The following is a 19902-nucleotide window of genomic DNA, read 5'->3' on the forward strand; positions in this document are numbered from 1 at the left end:
AGAACAGATATCCACAGTACTGATAGACCCTTGGGCTTGCTGTTTGGTGCAGACTTTTTGTTCCATGTGTGCTTGACATTCGCATGCCGATTGCCATCCAGCTAGTGGCCAGATGCCAGAGAGGTGGAAACCCCTTGGCCCCAGGCTGGACCCGCAAGGCTGAAATGAACGAGGGCTCATCGGGGAGGTGATTGCACCAGAAAAGCCAAAGTGTCTGGTCAGGAGCTGTGCTGTGAAGTCACTCTGTGTGCATTGAAAATGGTGCCTTGGGGGTCTCACACGCAGGCCATCTTCTGTTACTAGAGAGCTGGGGGAAACGCACCACTGGGAAAGCAGGGCTAAGAAACCAATCAGCCCTGTTATCTCTGGCGTGGAGCACAGCAAATTGTTCACACTGTCCTCACATGCTCAACATCCCCATGTGTCAGAGAGACAGGCAGGGCAAATTTTGCTGGTGATAAAGTTTCTTGCTGTGACTCTTCTCCCATGAATCTAGACTGGCGCCAGGCTAGAATTTTGCCATTTCTTTGCATTTGAGGTGGAGGGATGTTTTGCTTTCCAGAACTGACAAACGTTTTGCCTCGCTCCAGATTCATAGCACCGGTCCTCGGGCGGGAGATTCACCGCTCATGGTGGGAGTGATCGTGGTGAGGTTTCACCCAGATTTTATCTGTTTTTAACCTGATTAAAAGCAGCATCAGAAAGCTGCTGCCTGGGAAAAGCAATCATGGACTGTAGTATCCATCCCATCTGGGGCAGGATTCAGCTGCCCTACTGCGTTCCCTCCAAAAACCTTGCCCCACGGTGACCCCCCCAAACCTACCCTAGGGCAAGATCACCAGTAGAACTCAGAGAGGAGTTTGAGTCAGAGACCAGTCATGGAGATTCGCTTTTGCTTGACGTCCCATCACGAGAGATGCTCAGGGCTCATTCTTGATCCGCTCCAGATTAGGTCCTAGCAAGATTCCAACAACAGCTTCCCCTCTCGTAACATGAAGATAATGAGACTGACCTTCCTTCGTGATGTGTTGTGGGGATCCAGGGATGAAAAGCCCTGGCTAAGAGCTAAAAACGAATGGGGTGCACCTTGTGCTCAGCTTCTGTTTATAAAGGGTTAATAAAGGATTAGTAGATGTTTCGGTAAATGGCTGATCAATTACCACAGGTCACTAGGTTACTTACAACCACAGTTATAACCATCTATAGCACCTTCTACTCATGTCTAACATGCTTCGAGCCCCTAGACATGTGACCTATTAGGATTCGTTGTCATTAGAAAGGCTCAGTCAGTCCGCTAGTAATGCTGTGTAAAGTGTGAGGGTCAAAGACGAATGGTGCGATAATACAAATAATTAATAATCAGGGAACGGTTGTGTTAGATGCTATTAAATCTGGCCAGTGCAGGGTTGTTTCTTACATTGGGCCTGATTTTCCCTGCACCATTTCCAGTCATTTACCCCCATGCAGTCTGAGTGTAAAACGCAGCTATTCTGATCTGACAACACTTTGCACTGTTGTGAGTGTCTGCACAAGCTGGAGGGCAAAGGAGAATCTGGCCCATTAGCTGCGGTGCTTTAACTGGCTGAGTTTGAAATGTCTCGGGCCCCAGAGAGAGATGCACTGATAATACCCTGTAACATTCCAGCCCCTAACACCCTGGGATGTGCTTAGAAGAAGGGAGATTTCAGCAGTTTCAGCCTCAGCTATTCCACTGTGACTTTGCCCTGGATTATTTAGATCTCGCTATTGTGAGGCCTTGATTGCAGTTTAGAACAATAAGCCACTAAAAATGGTTTGTGGCAATAATTATCTCAGGCTTTGCCTTTGCTCTGGGCATATCCCTGGGAAGCCAGCTGGATCTTCTCTCACTGGAGAGCAGCAGCTTCCCGTTTGGTCACTCAGCCCATCTCTAGCACCCTCGCACAGTGTAGTTTTTAAACCCCCCTGTCCGTGTTGCATTACTTTCTGGGCCCCAGAGGGGAGCAGGGGGTGGTGCCAGGCCAGGTCCAGGGTGTGGCTGGGACTGGACCTGAAACCAAAGCGGAAGAGTATGGGTGGGAAATAGCTTTATTTGAAGGGAATAAGGAAGTGTCGGGGTTTGTGTCTGCGTGTGTATTATTATTAACATGTATTATGGTGGCACCTAAGACCCGCAGTTATGCCCCAGGGCTCCAGTGTGCTAGGCACTGTGCAAACATAGACCAGAAAGAGAGTCTGTGCCCCAAAAAGCTTCCAGTTTCAGTAGGCCCGTGTGCTTGTGTCTGTCTGGGATTTAGTTCAAAGAATCGTATGGCCCTTAGCACTGTGAAAGGGGTCGGACCGACAGATCTGGAGCACAGAGCCCTGTCTGCACCACCATGGCATGGCACAGACAGTGTCAGGGCAAACTGCCCTCCTCTTCCACAACCTCCCATCCTAGCTTGTGAGTCCACCTTTAGGAAGGAACAAGGACGTCAGGCCCGAGGGCAGCCCAGACCTGGATGTCAGCTCAGACTGCTGCCAAGGAGACAGTTATACTAGAGTTCCTGTTGTGAGGTTGGTCCTTGTCCTGAGCTGAGACCCCACCAACTCATTGCAGAATGTCTGGCAGAATTTGAATGCGTGGCCGAGAGGTGAAATGCTCCACCTCCCGTTTCCGAATTGGAGGTTCTGTTGTGGCACCAACAAAGACCACATTGTTTGGGGGAAGGGGAGGGCCCTGTCATCCCTTTGCTTGGTGGCTCACCCCATGTCACACAGCGAAGAGTGCCAGAGTAGAAGGGAGGAGACTGGCTGCCAGGTGTTTTGGAGTGGACCCTGCTGGGAGGGGAAGGGAAGCCAGAATGGAGGGGGTTGGAGTGGGGCTTAAAGAAGGAGGGGAAATCTCAGGTGCTGATAAGATTTTCTGATCGAGCATTTTCTGGGACTTGACTGGGCGGAGGGAGGTCATTTAAAATGTAACAAAGTCAAAAAACAATAAGCCCTGGCATTTGTGTCACCCTCCCCAGGGTGTTTGCAAGCCTGGATTACACCTCATAGCCCTCCCTTGCTGTGTAGGGAAAGTCTTGACTGCTATTTAATTCCAGAGCTGACAAGAGAACCCAGGCGTCCTGAGTTCCAACCCCTCTGCTCTAACTACCAGACCACACTCTCTCCCACTCAGAGGAAAGCACCCAGGCGTCCTGAGTCCCGGTCCTCTGCTCAAGCCAATAAAACCAGTGTCCCACCCATTTCCAGTGCCACGAGCTGCTCAGCAAACCTAATCAAGGGAAGCGCAAGGGCCAGATTCTGCCTGTGACGCCAGAGACATTTCCCAGGGGGTCAGTCAGCCTCGGGTTTGGCCCCCAGTGAGTAAAGCTGTGGACTCTGGCAGAGTTCAGATTCCTGGCCAGCTGCTTGACAGTGGCTCTGTGGCATTCGTGATGTACATCAGAGGGGCTTCCAGCTGCAAGGCTGACGCATTGATTCACTGAGACGTGGGGTAAAAGTACTGAGATAATCACAGCACATGTCTATTGTCCCTGGAAACTCCAGGCATGAGACTAGCTGGCCCAGATTTTCAGTGTTCTCTGTTTTGGGGCCTGAGATGCATGGATCCATGGCTCGTTTTAATAGCGCCTTCCTGGAAACGGACACACTTCAGCAGCCTGGCGCTTTGTAGCAGACATGCCAAACCTGTGACAAAACTGCAGAAATTGGGCTTGGTTTTGGCTTAATTGGCTTGTGAGTTGCTTGTTGGCTAGCTTTTGGCTTGTAGCTTGTTTGGCTTATATATAGCTTGTTGCTTCTTTTTTTTTGATCGGCTCCCGGTAAGCAGAGTCAAGGGGTGGGGGGCAAACAGGGGTAAGGGGCAGGGGGAGAGTCAGGGGTGCAGCAGGCCCACCACAGTCCCAGACTGCACGCCGGGGGGATCTAGTCACATTGAGTGTTGGGGTTCTTAGGGACTGGCTTGTTTTGGCCTTGTTTTGAAATGGGATTAGCTTGATTTTTGGCTTATTGTGAAAGTCGGGGGGCTTATTTACCCTGTGAAAATTGGCAACTGTGTGCCAGTAGTTCCACTGCTCATCCTTCAAGCTTCCTCTTACGCTCCCTCACATGATGTCACCACAGCACGTCTGCCCCCACTCAGGTTTCCTCCTACCCCCGATCAGTATTGTTATTAATCATGTTTATTATAGTGGTGCCAAAGAATGAAGCCCCATTGTGCTAGGTTCTGTACAAACATGGCATTGCAGATGGTCCCTGCCCCAGAGAGCTTACAATCTAAATAAACAAGACAGCCACAGGGCAGGAGTGGAAACAGAGGGGCAGAGAGGGAGGGATTCACCCAAGGTCAGAGGTGGGAATAGACCCCCATTCTCCTGGCTCCCAGGCCAGGCTCAGGCTGGGGGAAAGAATCTAACACACAAACAGAGGGAACAACTGTCAGGTTAGTTCCACACTATTTTGGGGCGGGGGAGAGGGGAGGTTGTTACTGGGGGGAGGGTGGGGAGGTAAGTTAAATGGAAGGGAAGGGGAAGGAGTGGGACGGGGCAGGTGTGGAGTGAAGCTCGAGTGACTAGGCTGCGTGGGAGGGGAAGGATTGGAGCGAGCTGCAAGGGAAAGTCCACTGTGACTTGCTGTAGGAAGTTCTCTGAAATGATGACCAGAGGTCCTTGCTTTGCCTGGACCCCAGATCCAGGCCCCCTCAGATCCAGAAATCCCAACCCCTGATCTAGAACCCCCCCCCCGATCCAGGCCCCAAGGCCCAGAGCCTCCAGCCCCCTGGATGCAGCCCCCTCCCCTGCACACAACCCGCCCCAGCCGCAGGAGTCATTCGTGTAGGGATCCCAGCTGCCTTGCCACAGCCCCGCCACGCTGAGGGGCGGAGCTACGAGAGACACTTTTCCAGCCAGCCGCCAATTGGAACACGGCCCGGCCCTTCTATGCAAATAGCCTGCCGGAGCTTCTCCAATCAGCGCGGCGGGAGGGGCGTGGCTATGCAAAGGACGGTCCGTGCCGCCCGGGAGCCAGACCCAGCCGCGAGCCGGGCAGCTGGAGCCGCCGTGACTTTTCAAGCCACTTTTGCAGTTCGGTTCCCCCCGAGCCAGTGACAGCGCCGGGCCGGGCCGAGCCGAGCCGAGCCGGGCCGGGGGCTGCGCTTCGCCTCCTCGCCACCCAGCCGGGGCCGCCGCCCTGCCGGAGCGGAGCAGCCGGGAAGTTTCGGGGCAAAGCCCCTGACCAGGTGTGTGGGTGAACGGGGGCACCGTGGGCAGGGTGCCCAGGGAGGGGCGCATGGAGGCGGGGAGGTGACAGCCAGGTATAGGGGACAGCGGCGTTTCCTCGCCTACCACATCCAGTCCCCGCGGAAGTTAGGTCGGGTGTACCTGCCTCCGCCGGGGTCAGCTGCAGACCACCTGCCCCCCCCCCCCCCCCCCGGGAGCCTTTAACCTCCTCCCCCTGTCTGCAGGACGCAGCATCTTCCCGGGTCTCTTCTGCCCCTCCCCTGGGTGCGCGGCCGGCTCCCTCGGGGGGAGGGTCCGAGCCTGGCACCCTATGAAGCGCACGCACAAGTTCGGACCTTTGGCGATACCTAGCCAGGCGCTGAGCCAGGAGGGCATTCACACCCTGTTTCCTTTTGCCACGCAGATGGGGGGAGGGTGGGATTGATGTGATTCTCCCTTGCAGAGCTCGCTTCCCCGTGCCCAAGAGGTCTAGGATGTGATTTGTGCCTCAAGGTTCAGCGTGATGGGAGGGCAGAGGGGCTAGTGGGGGATGGGGGTTTGCTAAAGCCCAATCTATATTCCCTTTGGGGAAACTACAGAAATGCGGTGGCACAGAAAGTCTGAGAGTTTGGTGGCCAGGCGCTGTCACTGAAACTATCCGAGGGACAGTGATGGCACAGGGCAGCCTGCCCGCTCCAGCATCACCGAGATACCCCAAGGGGCCGGGGGGATCCTTTGAAAATGCCACGTCTCGACCCATCTCCTGCGGCTGCCCTGCGTATTAATCGCACGTTTCCTCGCTGTCGTCCCTACAGCTATGGCTGGGTTTTGGAGTCCTACACCAACATTGCCAATAGTGACCCAGATTTTCCATGCCTCCCTTTCTGGGCGGCCCTGTAATGAGACACCTAAGCCAAGATTTTCACTAAGTGGGACCCATGGTTAGCCTCCTACATCGTATGCAGGCACCTAAGGGGAGCAGCCAGATTGTCAGAAGTGCTGAACGCCCAGTATCACCAGTGGGACTGACTGGGAGCTGCTGGGTGCCTCTGGAAATCAGGCTATTTGGGTTGGCGGCTCTCATCGACTTTGGCTGGAGTTTGGATGCTCAGCGGTTCTGAAAATCCAGGACAAGGGTCTCTAGTTGGGCATTCAAAGTCAGTGCTATGAAAGACTATGTGAAGGCTGGACTGAGCAGGAAGTGGCCCAATAGAAAGGGGCCTGGCTGGATACTTCTGAGACCCTGGTTCTGCCACTGACCTGCTGTGTGACCTTAGTCAAGTCACTTCCCCTCTCTATTCCTCCTCCTGGCCTCTGTCCATCATGTCTATTTAGACTGTAAACACTTTGGGGCAGGGGCTTTCTCTTACTTAGGATGAAATCCTGGCTATTAAAATCAGTGGGAGTTTGGCATTGATTGTAATAGGGCTGGGGGGTTCACCTGTTTACACAGTGTCTAGTGCAATGGGGTCTCAATCGGGACCTCTCGGTGCTACTGTTTTAGAAAGCTGGAGGCATTTCTGAGGCTACCAGATTTGCTGCTAAGTGCTGGGAGTCAAAGGGACAGACAGAGCTATTGTAGCCATGCCAAGGCCTTGTAGCTGTGTGTTTGGGTACTACTTAAAGTTTTGCTTAAGTGGCCTGTTGTTTTATGGATCGTGTTCTAAAAAAAGTCTGTGGTTAGCTTTGCGCTTGACAGTTATTTTTACTTTTGTGTCTGCTCAGAGAGGAACGTCTGAGTTTAACCCAAAAGTGCAGATTGTCGTAAAAACGCAGTGCCCCTCTGTTAGTGCCATTTGCTGGGGGTCTCCAAGCACCGTACAGACCACAACTAATCAGCTAGGCCTCTCGACCCCCTCGTCAGCTCTGCCACGCCCATTGTACAGCAGGTAAACTGAAGTACAAAAGGTTGACGGTGTTTGCTCAAAATCACAGATATGCTAAGGCAGCAACAGATCTGGCTCCCAGACTCCTGCTCCGACCACTAAGCAAGACTGTCTGTCTCCCACTGTACACTACGCATCACTGCTACCGTGGAGCTCAGATTCACAGAGTACTCGCTCTCCAAAAAATAACCTTCATGTCCCTTGACTTTCTCGGCGGTATCTAAATCCACAGCATGTAGCAAGTTGTAGCAGTAAGGGCTGAGTTGCACCTGCTTCCTCCAGGTGTATGTTTGGCCCCAGATGACTTACAGGTATCACAGGAAAACATTGAGGGGCAAAAGTTCTTTATACTGATTGACTGATTTCTTTTTTTTTTTTTTTACTTGATTTCAAATGCCATCTGCTGCACTGGGCACTTCCAGCGGTAATTAAAACGCACACTAGAAAACCATGGTCCACACCTCACCTCCATAGCAATACTGACACCAGGCGTCCTGCCACGCAGCCCTGTCTTGAACTCCAAGGAAAGAGGGTGGCTTTGCCGGCAGCCTGGCCTCTGGCAGGCTAAAGGGAGGGAAGTGTGGATAACGTTGGATACCTACGGCCCTGATCCTGTCTCACGATCACCTAGAACTACCCCTGGAGCCTGTGCCAAGTCCCATTGACTGCAGGGGAATGCAGGATCAAGGTCTCAGTCTGCTTTAATTTAACATTATGGGTCGTGCTGCCCAAAGAGTATTGCCCGTGCCCAAGAATCTACTTACAGGATGTATTAAGTTGCTGGCTACTCCCCAGAGCAAGTATTTACCCAGGGTCTGTGGTAGGTGGGCCCGGAATCTGATCCACGCTCCTCTGTTTATTATAAGCATAGGCAGTTTCCAGCAGAAGCCCCTGCCTGTCTGGTACAAGTGCATCTTATTACCTTAAACTTCCTCCCTGGGGACAGGTCCAGCAAATCTTCTGCTGTATTCTGCTGCCCACCTGCAATTGATTTCCGGCAAGACCCTGTCTCTGAGAGCTTTACTCTTATAGTGATGGAAAGTTTCCTAGGGCGGCTAACTTTAGAGAGGGGTTTTCACGGGTAAGAAATTAATTTTGCAGCTTGCTGGTGAGATCTGTGCAGTGTCTGGAGGGCAAGAACCTCCTGCTTCAGAGCTTCAACCAAGCTCTAGCTGTTAGACACCAGGATGACACCTCGTAGGTCCCATTATCCCTCATCTGCTCCTGCAGGGTTCTTATACCTACCCCTAGAGCATCTGATGCCGGCCACTGTCAGAGACAGGATAGACAACTAGATGGGCCACTGGGCTGACCCAGTCCAGCAATCCCTGTGTTCCTCCAGCTAATCAAACCGGTTACAAATCACATGCAGTTCAGCTGCTCTCTGTGTACCGGGGAGACTTACATTTTACTCCCGTGCCTGCAGGATCAGAGCAGCTGACTTGGGGACTGAATTGGGGTGGGAGAGAGTGGATGACTCTGGGACTGTCCTTGGAAATTCTGGGCGCTCTGGGGCAAAGGGAGGCAGTCAAGGCTGGCAGACCCCAAATTCAACATAAACTTAAAATAGTGTTTGGGGGAAATTATCTTTCCCACCCCCCCCTTCCTCCCCCCCTTGAAAAATCTCTTGGTTCCTCAGCTGAGTGCCCCCTTTCCACCTCTCCCAGGATGCTGGCCAGCCAGTGTCTGTGACACACAGCCCCTGGCTATTTCAGTGCTGGGGCCTTGCCCAGCACGACACCCTGGAGTGACAGGGAGCAGCGTCTGCTGGAGACGGGGCTGGAACAAGGCGCTGTCCCTATATCCCCATAGGGACCATGAGACTCCGGTTCTGTATCTTGAGCAGGCCCGCGAGGTGAAGTGGAGAAACATGCAGCCGTCAACAGGGGCCTGCATGTAAAGACCTGGGGTGAAATCCTGGCCCCGGTACAGTCCAGGGCCAAACTGCCATTGGTGTCAAGGCGGCCCAGGATTTCACCCGTGGCGCTATGCAGGGGAGCCCCAAGCACAAGGCGAGTTTGCAGCGATCGGGAGGATTCACTCGGGGGGGCTGCTGAGGGAGGCTGGACGCCTGATCAGCCAGTGCTGGGGTGTGTGTGTGGTGGGGGGAGGCAGAGAATGAGGCTGGGCACCATGGTGATCGGCGCATTAGAAACAGGCAGCCGGGGGTGCTGGGAGCAGGGAGCTAGGCAGAGATCTCAGCTGTAAGCTGGTTGGCAGGTGGGCTGTATGGCAGAAGCCACAGGAGAGAGGGAAGTGAAGGCGGCGTCAGGGCTGTGTGGAGGAAGGGAGGGGGAGCAGGGGAGCTGGGAAAGGGGGGAGGAGCAGCCCAGAGTTTGGGGGTTGGAAAAGCTTCATCACCAAACTTCTAAGGGTTCCCCCCCACACACCCCGTGACTGGTGACCGGCGTGTTCATTCACACCCTAGCTCTCCTCCCTGTAGAATGCCCAGGCTGAGGACGGGTCCTGGCCCTGGGACAGTCAGAGCAGTGAGGGGTGCAGAGGGGTCAGGGATTATTACTTGTAACCCTGGGGGTGAAATGGGGGCAGGGCGGATGGGGTTTGCATGGGATCAAGGGCTGGGGAATCATTGGCACAGTGGGGTTGGACATGATTTAAATCCAGCTCAAGACGAAACAGCATGAAGATAAATCTGAGCTTTTCCTTGTGAGCCTTGTCGAGTGGGGGCAGGTGGGATCATCAGCACTTGTCTGAACAAAAATAGTTAACTGCTCCCAAGTAACGCGTGGCCTGGAACGCGTGGCCCAGCACCCGTAACCCTGCGATAACAAACCGGCACATGTGGCCCAGCACCCGTAACCCTGCGATAACAAACCGGCACACGCGGCCCAGCACCCGTAACCCTGCGATAACAAACCGGCACACGCGGCCCAGCACCCGTAACCCTGCGATAACAAACCGGCACACGCGGCCCAGCACCCGTAACCCTGCGATAACAAACCGGCACACGCGGCCCAGCACCCGTAACCCTGCGATAACAAACCGGCACATGCGGCCCAGCACCCGTAACCCTACAATAGCAAACCAGCGTGCACGGCCCAGTACCCATAACCCTACAATAACAAACCCACACGCGTGGCCCTGTACCCGTAACCCTACAATAACAAACCGGCCCACACAGCCCAGCGCCTGAAACCCTGTGTGATGATCCATCAACCTATAATACATTGATGTGCTCAGCCCCTGGCCAGAACTCTACAACAACAAACCCATGGACTTTCCAATGTAACAAACAAAACAAAACTCCCAGCTGAACCATAGAAGGTGTCAGGCCAGAAGGAAACAGAGGGTGTTTAGGTTTGTCTGTGAGTGTTTATTTATTATTGCTATTGCGGTACAGTCTGGGAGCCCCATCAGGACCCCATTGCGTTAGGTGCTGTATAAACACAGAACAAAAAGACAGTCCCATCCCAAAGCTCTACTACTCTAAGGTTGTGTCCACACTATGCACTAGGGGAGTGATTCTTCTGCTCGTGTACATATGCTGGCGCTAGCTCTCCTCGCGCTGAGTATAAATAGGGTGTAGCTGTGTTCGCAGGGGGGCAGCAGTGGAGGCATGGCTGCGCTGTGCCGAGTACACGCCCGCTGGAAACCAGGGGGTACATACTTGGTCTGGCTCAGCCTTGCCTCTGCTGCCGCTACTCCTGCGATCATGGCTGCCCGGCTGTTCTCAAGTGTGTGTTCACAAGCAGGGGAATCGCACCCCTAGCTCGGCGTGTGAAGGCAGCCGAAGTGTGTGTTTGTGTTTCATCCATTTCTAAAAAGACCAAGCCTTCTCCTTCTGGTACAATAGAATCCTCTTCTTCCTGCTTTGAGCAGGGGGTTGGACTAGATGACCTCCTCAGGTCTCTTCCAACCCTGATCTTCTATGATTCCATCGCAGTTATTTTTGTAACAGAAAATACTCCACCCTCTGCAGAAGTTTCACTGTAAGTGGATTTGCAACGAGGCAACCGTGATGCATCGAAACAATGTAGGACTTTCATTCTGCATCACTGACAGCATAGCTGGGCTCCTTCTGTGCAGGCACCCCGGCGTGGCCGGTGCAACACTTCACTGCACTTCTGAATTTGTGCAGTACAGTCATCCAGCAGCCCCTGCTGAGGAGGAAGTGGTGGTGGTGGGAGACAGGATTCCATTTTGCTGTCTGTTGATCCATAAGATGGATCAGGATTTTAAGAGAGAGACTGGGGTGGGGGAAGAACCAAGCTTGCTCAGTCTATAGAGGTCTCCTGTGTAGGGGTGATGGATTTTCAAAAGCTTTTTGGACCTGATTTTTAAAGGATGCTGCAAAAAAAAAAAAAAAAGGAATTGTGAATGCAAATGGCATGTGCCCTGTTAACCAGTCTGGCTCACAAACTGGGCTGTGAGTAGAAGCAGGTGTCTCATGCAATACCCTGACCTCCTCTGATATTTTGCTCTTTTATTATTAAGTGTTCCCACTTTGTTTCCTCAGGCTGAAATATTTAGGGGTTCTGTCAAGTGCAAAGTAGGCTCCACTTTCTTTAAAAGAAATGGAATATAAGGATTGATGTGTATCTAGGGCCTATCACCCAAAGATCCTACAAACTATAAAAGGTGATTGCTTTGCCCACTGCTGAAATGCAGCCACTTCAGGGGTGTTACCCAGCTTCTCTGTAACAGCGCACAGCAGTGCTACGCAGCAGTCTCAAGGAGGCAGTGAAGGGGGTGTGATTCTTCGGGAGGCAGAATGTAATTAGCCTGTTGGAATTTGCCCAGGACCCCACAATTAATGCCCTGGCACTTGTGAAAATTTCTGGTGCTGCTTTGAACCTGTGTGTGTGAGAGTGAGAGAGAGTCCTTGCTGGAAGACCGAATATGTGCCGTCAGTGCATTTAACACTAGTCAAACTCCCAGGATCTGATCTGTGCAGTCTAAACCCCATCTGTGTAGTAAATCTATTAGAAGATTCAAATGTTTTATCCTCTGCAGAAGTCTCTTTCATTTTGTTTCCTTAGGCTGGAATCTCAGTGGCACTGGTTCCCCCCTCTCTCTATCTGCACAGTTCTGTGCTGCATTTCAGACTCTCTGGTTGATCCTGGTTTGTTGTTTAAACAAGCTATGGAAAGCAGGAAGCCCTGTCAAACTCTAGCAAAAATGCTGCTAAACTTTGACTTTTCCTGAGTTGGACTTGGGCTGCTGTTTGCATTATGAGGCCCCAGAAACTGAGAGCAACCGTCCCTTTGAGACTGGCAAGAGAAAGGAGCTCTGCTGGTTGCAGCATCCCTGGGCTATGAAGGGACAGTTCATCAGAGTCACTGTGCTGGGGATAGGAGCTAGGCGGGGTAAAATGCTGCTTTAAGCAGAATTCGGTGTGAAACTCGCATGAGGAGATGGAGCCCCAGGCATAAAGGAGCAGAACTTTCCCGGGGTGTCCAGGGGGTTCAGATATGGGTTTGATTCAGGCCCACGTCAACGAGTCAGCCCCAAGTGAAGCAGAAGATCTGTTTGGCACGATCACCAGGGATTTACCGGTTTTGCTGGGAGTTGTCTGTCCGGGCTGGTGCAGGAGACTAGAGCTGCTTGGGAAATCACGTGTTTTTCACAGCAAAATATTTTGATGAAAATGATTTTTTCACCTCATTTTTGTCAATATTTTTCTTTGTCATTTTGGGGGGGGGGGGCTTGTAAAAACAAAACAGAAACAACCAAAACTCCAGGCCCCCTTCCATCCAGAATTAGTTTAAAACCAACAAATCTTCAGGTTTGGGGTTTTTGTCAAAAACCTGAACACTTGTAACAAAAAATTACATTTTTACTGAAAATTTCTGTTTTTTTTTTTCAAAAATGCTGTTTTCCATCGAAACAATATTTTGATGGAAGAACGTTGTCCTAGTTCTAAAAGAGACACTGCTCTGACTTTGCCAAAAAGTTGCTTTTTGCAGATGGCACAGAAATGCCCGTTTTTGGTATTTCAGCATCGGGTGTGTTAGAGAATATCCTGTGTGTGTCTCTCTTCTTGTTGTACCTTTCCCCCGCTTGCGGATACAGACTAACACGGCTGCTACTCTGAAAGATGTCAGAGCTGTAATCCTGGGATCTAAAAACAGGGAGAAACATGCAATTTCATCTCTTTCCACCCATAAGGGAGAGAAATGAGCTAAGAGAAAACTCCCCTGGCTGAATCCCACTTGGTGCTCTCCCTGGCTTTGCTGGAGAAATGCAGGCACAATGCAGGGTTTACTGGGCAAGTGGTTTGAAAGCCAGAACTGCTGATTGTGACAGTTGGTCACCAGGTGACACACTTGCAAAAGTAAAGCTACCCTTGCTAGACACCAGACTCATGTCTGTCACGTCCTGGTCTCCTCAGTAGGTGGGGAGCATTTCAATGGACAACCAAATAGCTGAGAGTTTTCTGCTGAAGATGGTGCCGTGTTATTTTGATAGGAGCTGTGGGATTCCGCAGGCCTTGAATTACCCTCCTGGCTGTTTTCGCTGCAGTTAGTTAGTTACCGCAGTGGATAGAGAGGGGCTTGGTGTCTCGCATCCATTCCTAGAGACGGGACTCCCTTCCTTTCTATTCTTGTGGTTTACACAGTTTTTCTCTAGTGGTTTCCTGCAGAAGAGCTGCTGGTTTTCTCTTTGTTGTTTTGTTTGTTTTCACGCCAGAGGTGGCTTTGTTTCAATATCCTGCTTTTCCTGGGTGATTCTGCTAAAGCTCCATGCTCGGCAGAGGAAAAAACCTGCCACCCACTAAGGGATTGGGATTAAAGATAAATAAAAACCTCCCCAGGCCTAGACAGGGCCCCCAGCTCCTGTGGGGATGTAGAGTCCAATTCAGTGTTGCCTTCACCTTGCACAATCATTCACACCAGTGCAAAACGCTTCCGGTCTGATCTGAAAACCGGTTCCCCCCACTTTGCACTGGTGTAAATTGTGGGTAAATCAAGGATGAATTGGGGCCCCCAAATCCCCTGAAAATATAGGCTCTGACTGGGGATTTTGTCTGCCTACGGTTTTTGGACACCCCGGCTGGGACCAGCTGTTCAATGCTGAGCGCCTGCCCCTCAAAACTCAGGTGGCTCGAGCTTGGCATCCAAACATCAAGGTGCCCCAAAATTGACGAGTCATCAGTAAACATTTTGGCCACGTTTTCTGTCACCAAACTATGCAGCAGTGTGCGGGGGCTGCCCAGGGCCTGAGCTCTTTGCTAAACTCTTCACAGGACCCTATCTAGGTTGGGGAGGCTGAGATCTGGGGGAGATTGGATAGGAGTTCTGGATCCGAGTGAAAGCTGTTGAACTGGGCAGCTTGGGCTGCCTTGCTGGGTTCACTCAAACTTGACACAGAGGGTGGCAATGCCCCGAGGACCAGAGCTGGCATCACAGAGCCCACAAATTCCTGTGGATCGAACCTGTGGCGCTTTGTCCATTATGGTCACCACAGCGTGAGCAGGGTTTACATCGACAGAGAGTCCCTGGCTTCGCTCCGTGCTACGTGTGACATTAGGACTTTGCTGCAACGCATGGAAAAACATTGCTCCTCGGGGGCTCGGGTGCATCTCACAGCACTAATTAGGGCTTTGGATAGGAAGTTTACACACTCTGCTGCGATGCAAATGACCCATCAATGTGCACTAGATCTTCAGAGTTAATATTAATCCTCGTGGCAGCAGCAAGGCCATGGAGTGACGGGTTGCGAGTTTCGGGACTCCTACGATGTTTCCCCTGCCCTGTAGAGCAACGTTCAGAACGAGGGGCAGAAGGCCTTGGAGATGGGGCACGACTGTGTGTGAAGAGCTGGGGGGGTGTGCGAGAGAGCACGCAAAAAATACAGAGCACATGAGAGTTAGCTCTGGTCAATGGACCTGTCAGCACGTGGGAGGTTGTGGGGGCACGTCGATCAGAATCACGTCTGCATTTTACATCCGCTGGTTCGAACTGAGGTTGGAGATTTGGGCTCCAGCGGGGGCTCAGGTGGAGTGGAAGCCGGGGGACCATGGGGGCTGGGGTGGCATTCAGTCCCGGATCTCCGTGACCCATGAGGCTATGGAGAGAGCCATGTCCAGCCTTTTCAAGCTTCATGGATTTGCACCGAGCTGTGTGGGCAGCGGGGTGGAGCGAATGGTCCCTGGGGCTCCTGCTGCATGGGACACTGAGGAAAAAGTGAATCAGCTCTTTGCAGTTTGCTGAGTCAGCATCCTGCCTTCAGGTGGTGTTCAGCCACTTAGAGGAAGTTCTCAGGAGGTAATGCTTCCATCTTCCGCTCTGTTGGCTGAGTGTGATGTCATTCAATGAGAGCTGGGCGGGAGGAGCTCCTCTGGAGCCAATCTGGAAACAGATTAGCTCTAGCTCAGAGCAGGCACCAGTTTGTGTAGTTGAATGGAGCCGTTAGGAACCACCTCCCCAGGCCAACTTTTTACGCCAACTCGCTCAGAATTCCTGCTCCTCCAAATGCACCATGGATGAGCCTTTCTGGAGGGAATTAAATGATGGGTGAGGCCACAGGATAGCATGAAAGCCGCCCTCGCCCATGCCCCCGGTGAGACACCCCCAGCCCTGCGCACACGCCTGTCTCCTGGTGCTGAATTGCACGTTGAACAGAGACGTGCATTGTCGCCAAACCCAGCCCACCCATCTGCTCACACCCCGCTTTGTCCTTTTGCCCCGGCCGTGTTTCAAGGTCACCGTCGTCGATAGGCCTGGCTTCGCGCACAGAGCGGGGGAGGCTGCGGTGAGCGAGCACGTGTGACTGCAGAGCGCTATTGTTATTCTTGGATGGGGCCGGTCCCTGGCTCCTCGGAGCAGTAGCCCTGCAGCCAACACCCTGGGGGACTGTATGTGGCTGTGAAATGGCGCGGCTGCAGAGCCCAGACAATGCCTTTTGAAAATAGGCTTCCGAAGGGCTGCTCAAACCAGGGCCCGCGGGACGGCTCCATCTGGGGAAGGGGGAAGTGGGAAGTGGACAGAGCAGCTAAAAGGAGACGCTCTAGCATATTCTGAGTCTCCAGAGCAGAAGCAATTCAGCTCGCGTCCGGGCTCCATTTTGGCCAAACCCACCGAGGGATTTACGGCCTCTGAGCTCGACTGGAACCGTAGCTGGGCAAAATCAAGCCAACAGCAGGCCCTGCAGCTGTCTGTCTGGTGAAGTGGAAAGCCTCGTCTGCTCCGGGCACAGGGGCTGGGGTAAGCTGCAAGCCCTTAGCGTCGACACGATTTACACGGGTGCAACTCGATAAGCTGCACAGGGGCAAGTGGCACTGCCTTGGTGGGAATCGTGTCTGCACGAGGGGCTTGCATTAGAGTTTTGTATCAGCAGCTTAAGCCCCAGGGCCTGATGCTCAAGTGGTGTCAATCAGTTGGTGCCCTCATGCAGACCAGGCCTAGGTCTGCTGCACAGGGCTGGGCTGGGAGCTCTGGCATGTGACTGGTTCGAGAGGTTGGCCTGAGCCGCGGTAGATGGGAGCTTTCATCCCAACTCCGGCACCAACTCCTCGGTGCACTAGTGCAAGGTGCTTCCCCCTCTGTGGGCCTCGGTGAACCCAAGTGCACAAGTGCGAAGGTATTTGTGTCATGCACAAGGGCGCCGGGAAGGTTCTATGACCTTGTAAAGTGCTGCTAACAAGAAGAGCTGAGGCCAGCCTTGGCGTGACCCCATCACACCCTGGGAGTCGCAGGAGGGAGGGGCAGGATTAGGGCTCAGGAATAATATTGGCCCCAGAACAGCACCATCCCAGGGAGCAGGGAACAGGCTTCCCCTCTCCATGTACCTCCGAGCCACAGCCACCTCCTCCCGGTGCGGAGAGGAGAGCTGGTCCCCCGGACCCTGTGCCACTTAGCACTCGCCCGGAGGGTGGCTGCTGTGATGGGGATGGGCTGAGACCCCCCGAGCTCGTTCCAGGCAGGGGCCTCCCATCAGCAGGGAATGATGCTAAGACCCCGAGTCTGAAGGTGATAAAAGTGACTTAGAAGCCTAATTCTCATTGAAAGTCAGCAGGACTTAGGGCCTGCCTGCACTGCGGCAGGTGTGACGGCAGCTCGGGCTGGCCGGCACAGGCCAGCTTCAAGCTAGCTAGCGTGGCTGCCGATAGCAGGAAAGACATGGCCGGTGCGGGCTAGGCACTGAGGATGTACCCACGGTTCCAGCCTGAACACGCCTGTGCTCTTGGGGCTTCACTGCTGATTTTAGCCCTGCTCGCGCAGGTGTGCTAACCCAAGCCGCAACCACACCTCTGATTGCAGAGTGGAGATACCGGCAGGCTTGGAGATATCGGGCGCTTGGGCATTAGCCGCCTCCTTCACTTAGGCCTTGCAATGCTGAGCAGAGCAGTACCGCCGCACCTTTAGCCATCTGGCTGGATTAGAACCAGTGACCAGCCCCGTCCCTTCTGTCCCCGCTCCTTGGTACAGTACATTTCACGGGGAGTCTACTCCCCCCCCCCTTCACACTCAGCCTTTCGCACCATCTCTCTTTTCCCCACTGCCTGCCCCGGCCCTGGTCGAATGGCAGCGGCTCAGGGGGCGTAATTTCCAAAGCTGGGGTGCATTGGGGCGAGAAGGAGCTCCCCTCTGACGTAGGGTGACCAGATGTCCCGATTTTATAGGGACAGTCCTGATATTTGGGACTTTTTTTAATATGGGCTCCTATTGCCCCCCACCCCCTGTCTGGTCACCCTACTCTGACGTGAGTCGCTCTTTGATTTGCAGCTGGGTAGCCCCCTCCCCCCAAGTCCCCAGTGGCAGCCTCTCTAATGAGGAAGCTGTTTGCCTCGCAGCAGGGGAGAAGAAAGCAATTAGAAGCAGCAGGGTTTCCCCTGGGGTCTATCCCCCACCCCTCCCCTCACTCCATGTTGCTGCTGAGGGGGTTTACGGAGCTGGGGTCCCCTAGGTTGGGGGACATTCCAGGCACACCTGGGGTCTGGGGCAGAACCTCGCACGCTCCTGCTTTTTCCACACCCACCTTCTTATGTCTTCAATCCCCTCCCTGCCCCATCCCGGCCACAGCACCCCTTCTTCGCCCATGACTCCCAAACAATCATGCCCCCTGCCACTGGCCATCAATGAGCAAGAGTTGGGGGTGGGGGGGCTGCTGCGAGGCTCCCAGTGTGCACTGGGATAAGCAAAAGTCTAGGGGGAGAGGCAGTGGGGCTCCCAAGATGCACTGGGGGGAACTCAGTCAGGGAGGTTCTTCGCATTCACTTGGGAGGACTCATGGTCCATTCAATCCATGGCTTCTCTGCTGAGATGGCTCGGTTCGTACCAATGGCAATCTAGGTGATGCAGGCGCTCCTAGCCTCAGTGAGGGTCCTAGCTAGCCCCTGTCCAATGGGAGCTGGACTGTGATCCACCAGCCCACAGAACAGCATCTGAATGGCGCGAGTTATCCCTGAGCTGGGGCAGGACTGGAGGTGAAATGCTCTAAGCCCAGCAAAGCATTGAACGCCTGGTGCAGGTATCTGCCAGCCCTCAGAGCTAAGGGGTGCCCAGCAGGAGCACGTCTGGAGTCCCTGGCACGTCTACACATGGGTTGACGCTCAGCGGGCCCTGCAGCCTGAAAGCCACGGAGCTGATTGAGCTCAGAGGGCAGCTACTCCCAATAATCCGCTGCAGCCCGCTGCCTGGGGAGGGGAAAGGCAGCCCGGGCCTCGGCCCTTCATGCGCAGGATGGGATAATTGCCTGCAGCACTAATGCTGCTTATCTGCTTATCAGCCAGGCAGGCGGGTGAAGCAATTAAAATCTGGAGTGAAAACATCTCCCTCCTTAATACCTGATGGAGCGAAGCCAACAGGAATCCAGCCTCCTCCCCGGGGCCCATTGGGAAAGTGAACCAGAAACATCACCGCAGTGACCGGAGCTCACCGCAATATTAAAACATATAGCGAAACCTTGGGCCTGCTCCAGACCACAAGAGGAAGAGGACAATGGAACGAGGAATGATCTTCAGGGGATACCCACTACCTCCCACACTCATGAATGGCCACTCTGGTCTGGTACCCTTCTGCCCAGTGCCAGGGTACCAGCCCAGACCCACCAGCCGCCTGGTATGGCAGGATGGGTGGAAAGGCCAGAGGTTTGATCCCAGGGCGGTGGGACCTGAGGGATGAGCCGCAGATTGTGTGCAGAGTCCTGGCTCTCGTGTCACTGATTTGCCCAGCTGCGCCAGTGAACGCAGGTCCCAGTGTAGTTACAAGGCTGCTGCACGGGGGCTACGGTGCATGGAAACGGGGGGTGCACTCACTACACCAGGCAGACTGAAGAAGGAAGGGAGAGCAGAGGGGGACGCTGCTCCCCAGGAGAGGACGAGAAGCTCCCCTCTGATTTTAGCACAGCCTGGGAGCTGCAGTCTGCCAGGGGAAGGGGTGTAAAGGGCAGGGCAAGCTGCTGGGCGTGGTCATGGCACAAGAAGGCCCATGCAGCTCTGCCGACTGGGGCTTCCCGAGCGTCCAGCGCGACCCCCTGCCTCTCCCATCAGCTCACACAGGGGTTTGCAGCCAATGCCCGGCACTGTGCAGCTGGTCCTTGGCGCCATGGTGCTGGGACCGCTCATGCTCATGAATGGCTTTTTCTCTTCCCCAGGGAAGGGCGACCAGGGCACTGGCTTGGGAGCTGAGAGCCACATTCAGTCCCCAGCTCTGCCCCAGGCTCCTTGTGGGACGAGTCCCTGGGTCCCGCCTGGGTGGTGGGGGTGAGAGCAGGCTGCGGGCCTGGCGGGGGCACTGGGAGGTGCTCAGATCCTCTGACAGGAGGAGCCAGGTCTGCACAGCATTTTGGAGCGAGCCGCCCAGCCTGGAAGCTGCGGCTGGTGCTGGACTGTGGGCTCTGAAGCCGAGGGATGTTGTGGCTCTGGGACC

General features: G+C 53.9%; 1 protein-coding gene across 3 annotated transcripts in view; it reads left to right on the forward strand.

The window, feature by feature from the left end:
* MEF2B (myocyte enhancer factor 2B) overlaps positions 1-19902 on the forward strand; it is a 63529-nt gene that overhangs the window by 24943 nt on the left and 18684 nt on the right. The window contains exon 1 of one of the 3 annotated variants that reach the window (XM_054013832.1): positions 5109-5203. The exons of the other annotated variants lie outside the window; for them this stretch is intronic. The gene's annotated coding sequence lies outside the window, so the exon portion shown is untranslated. Of the gene's footprint in view, positions 1-5108; positions 5204-19902 lie in introns of those variants that run through there. 3 annotated transcript variants of the gene reach the window in all.

Source organism: Malaclemys terrapin, chromosome 24 (assembly GCF_027887155.1).
Source record: "Malaclemys terrapin pileata isolate rMalTer1 chromosome 24, rMalTer1.hap1, whole genome shotgun sequence".
Taxonomy (NCBI): Eukaryota; Metazoa; Chordata; order Testudines; family Emydidae; genus Malaclemys; species Malaclemys terrapin.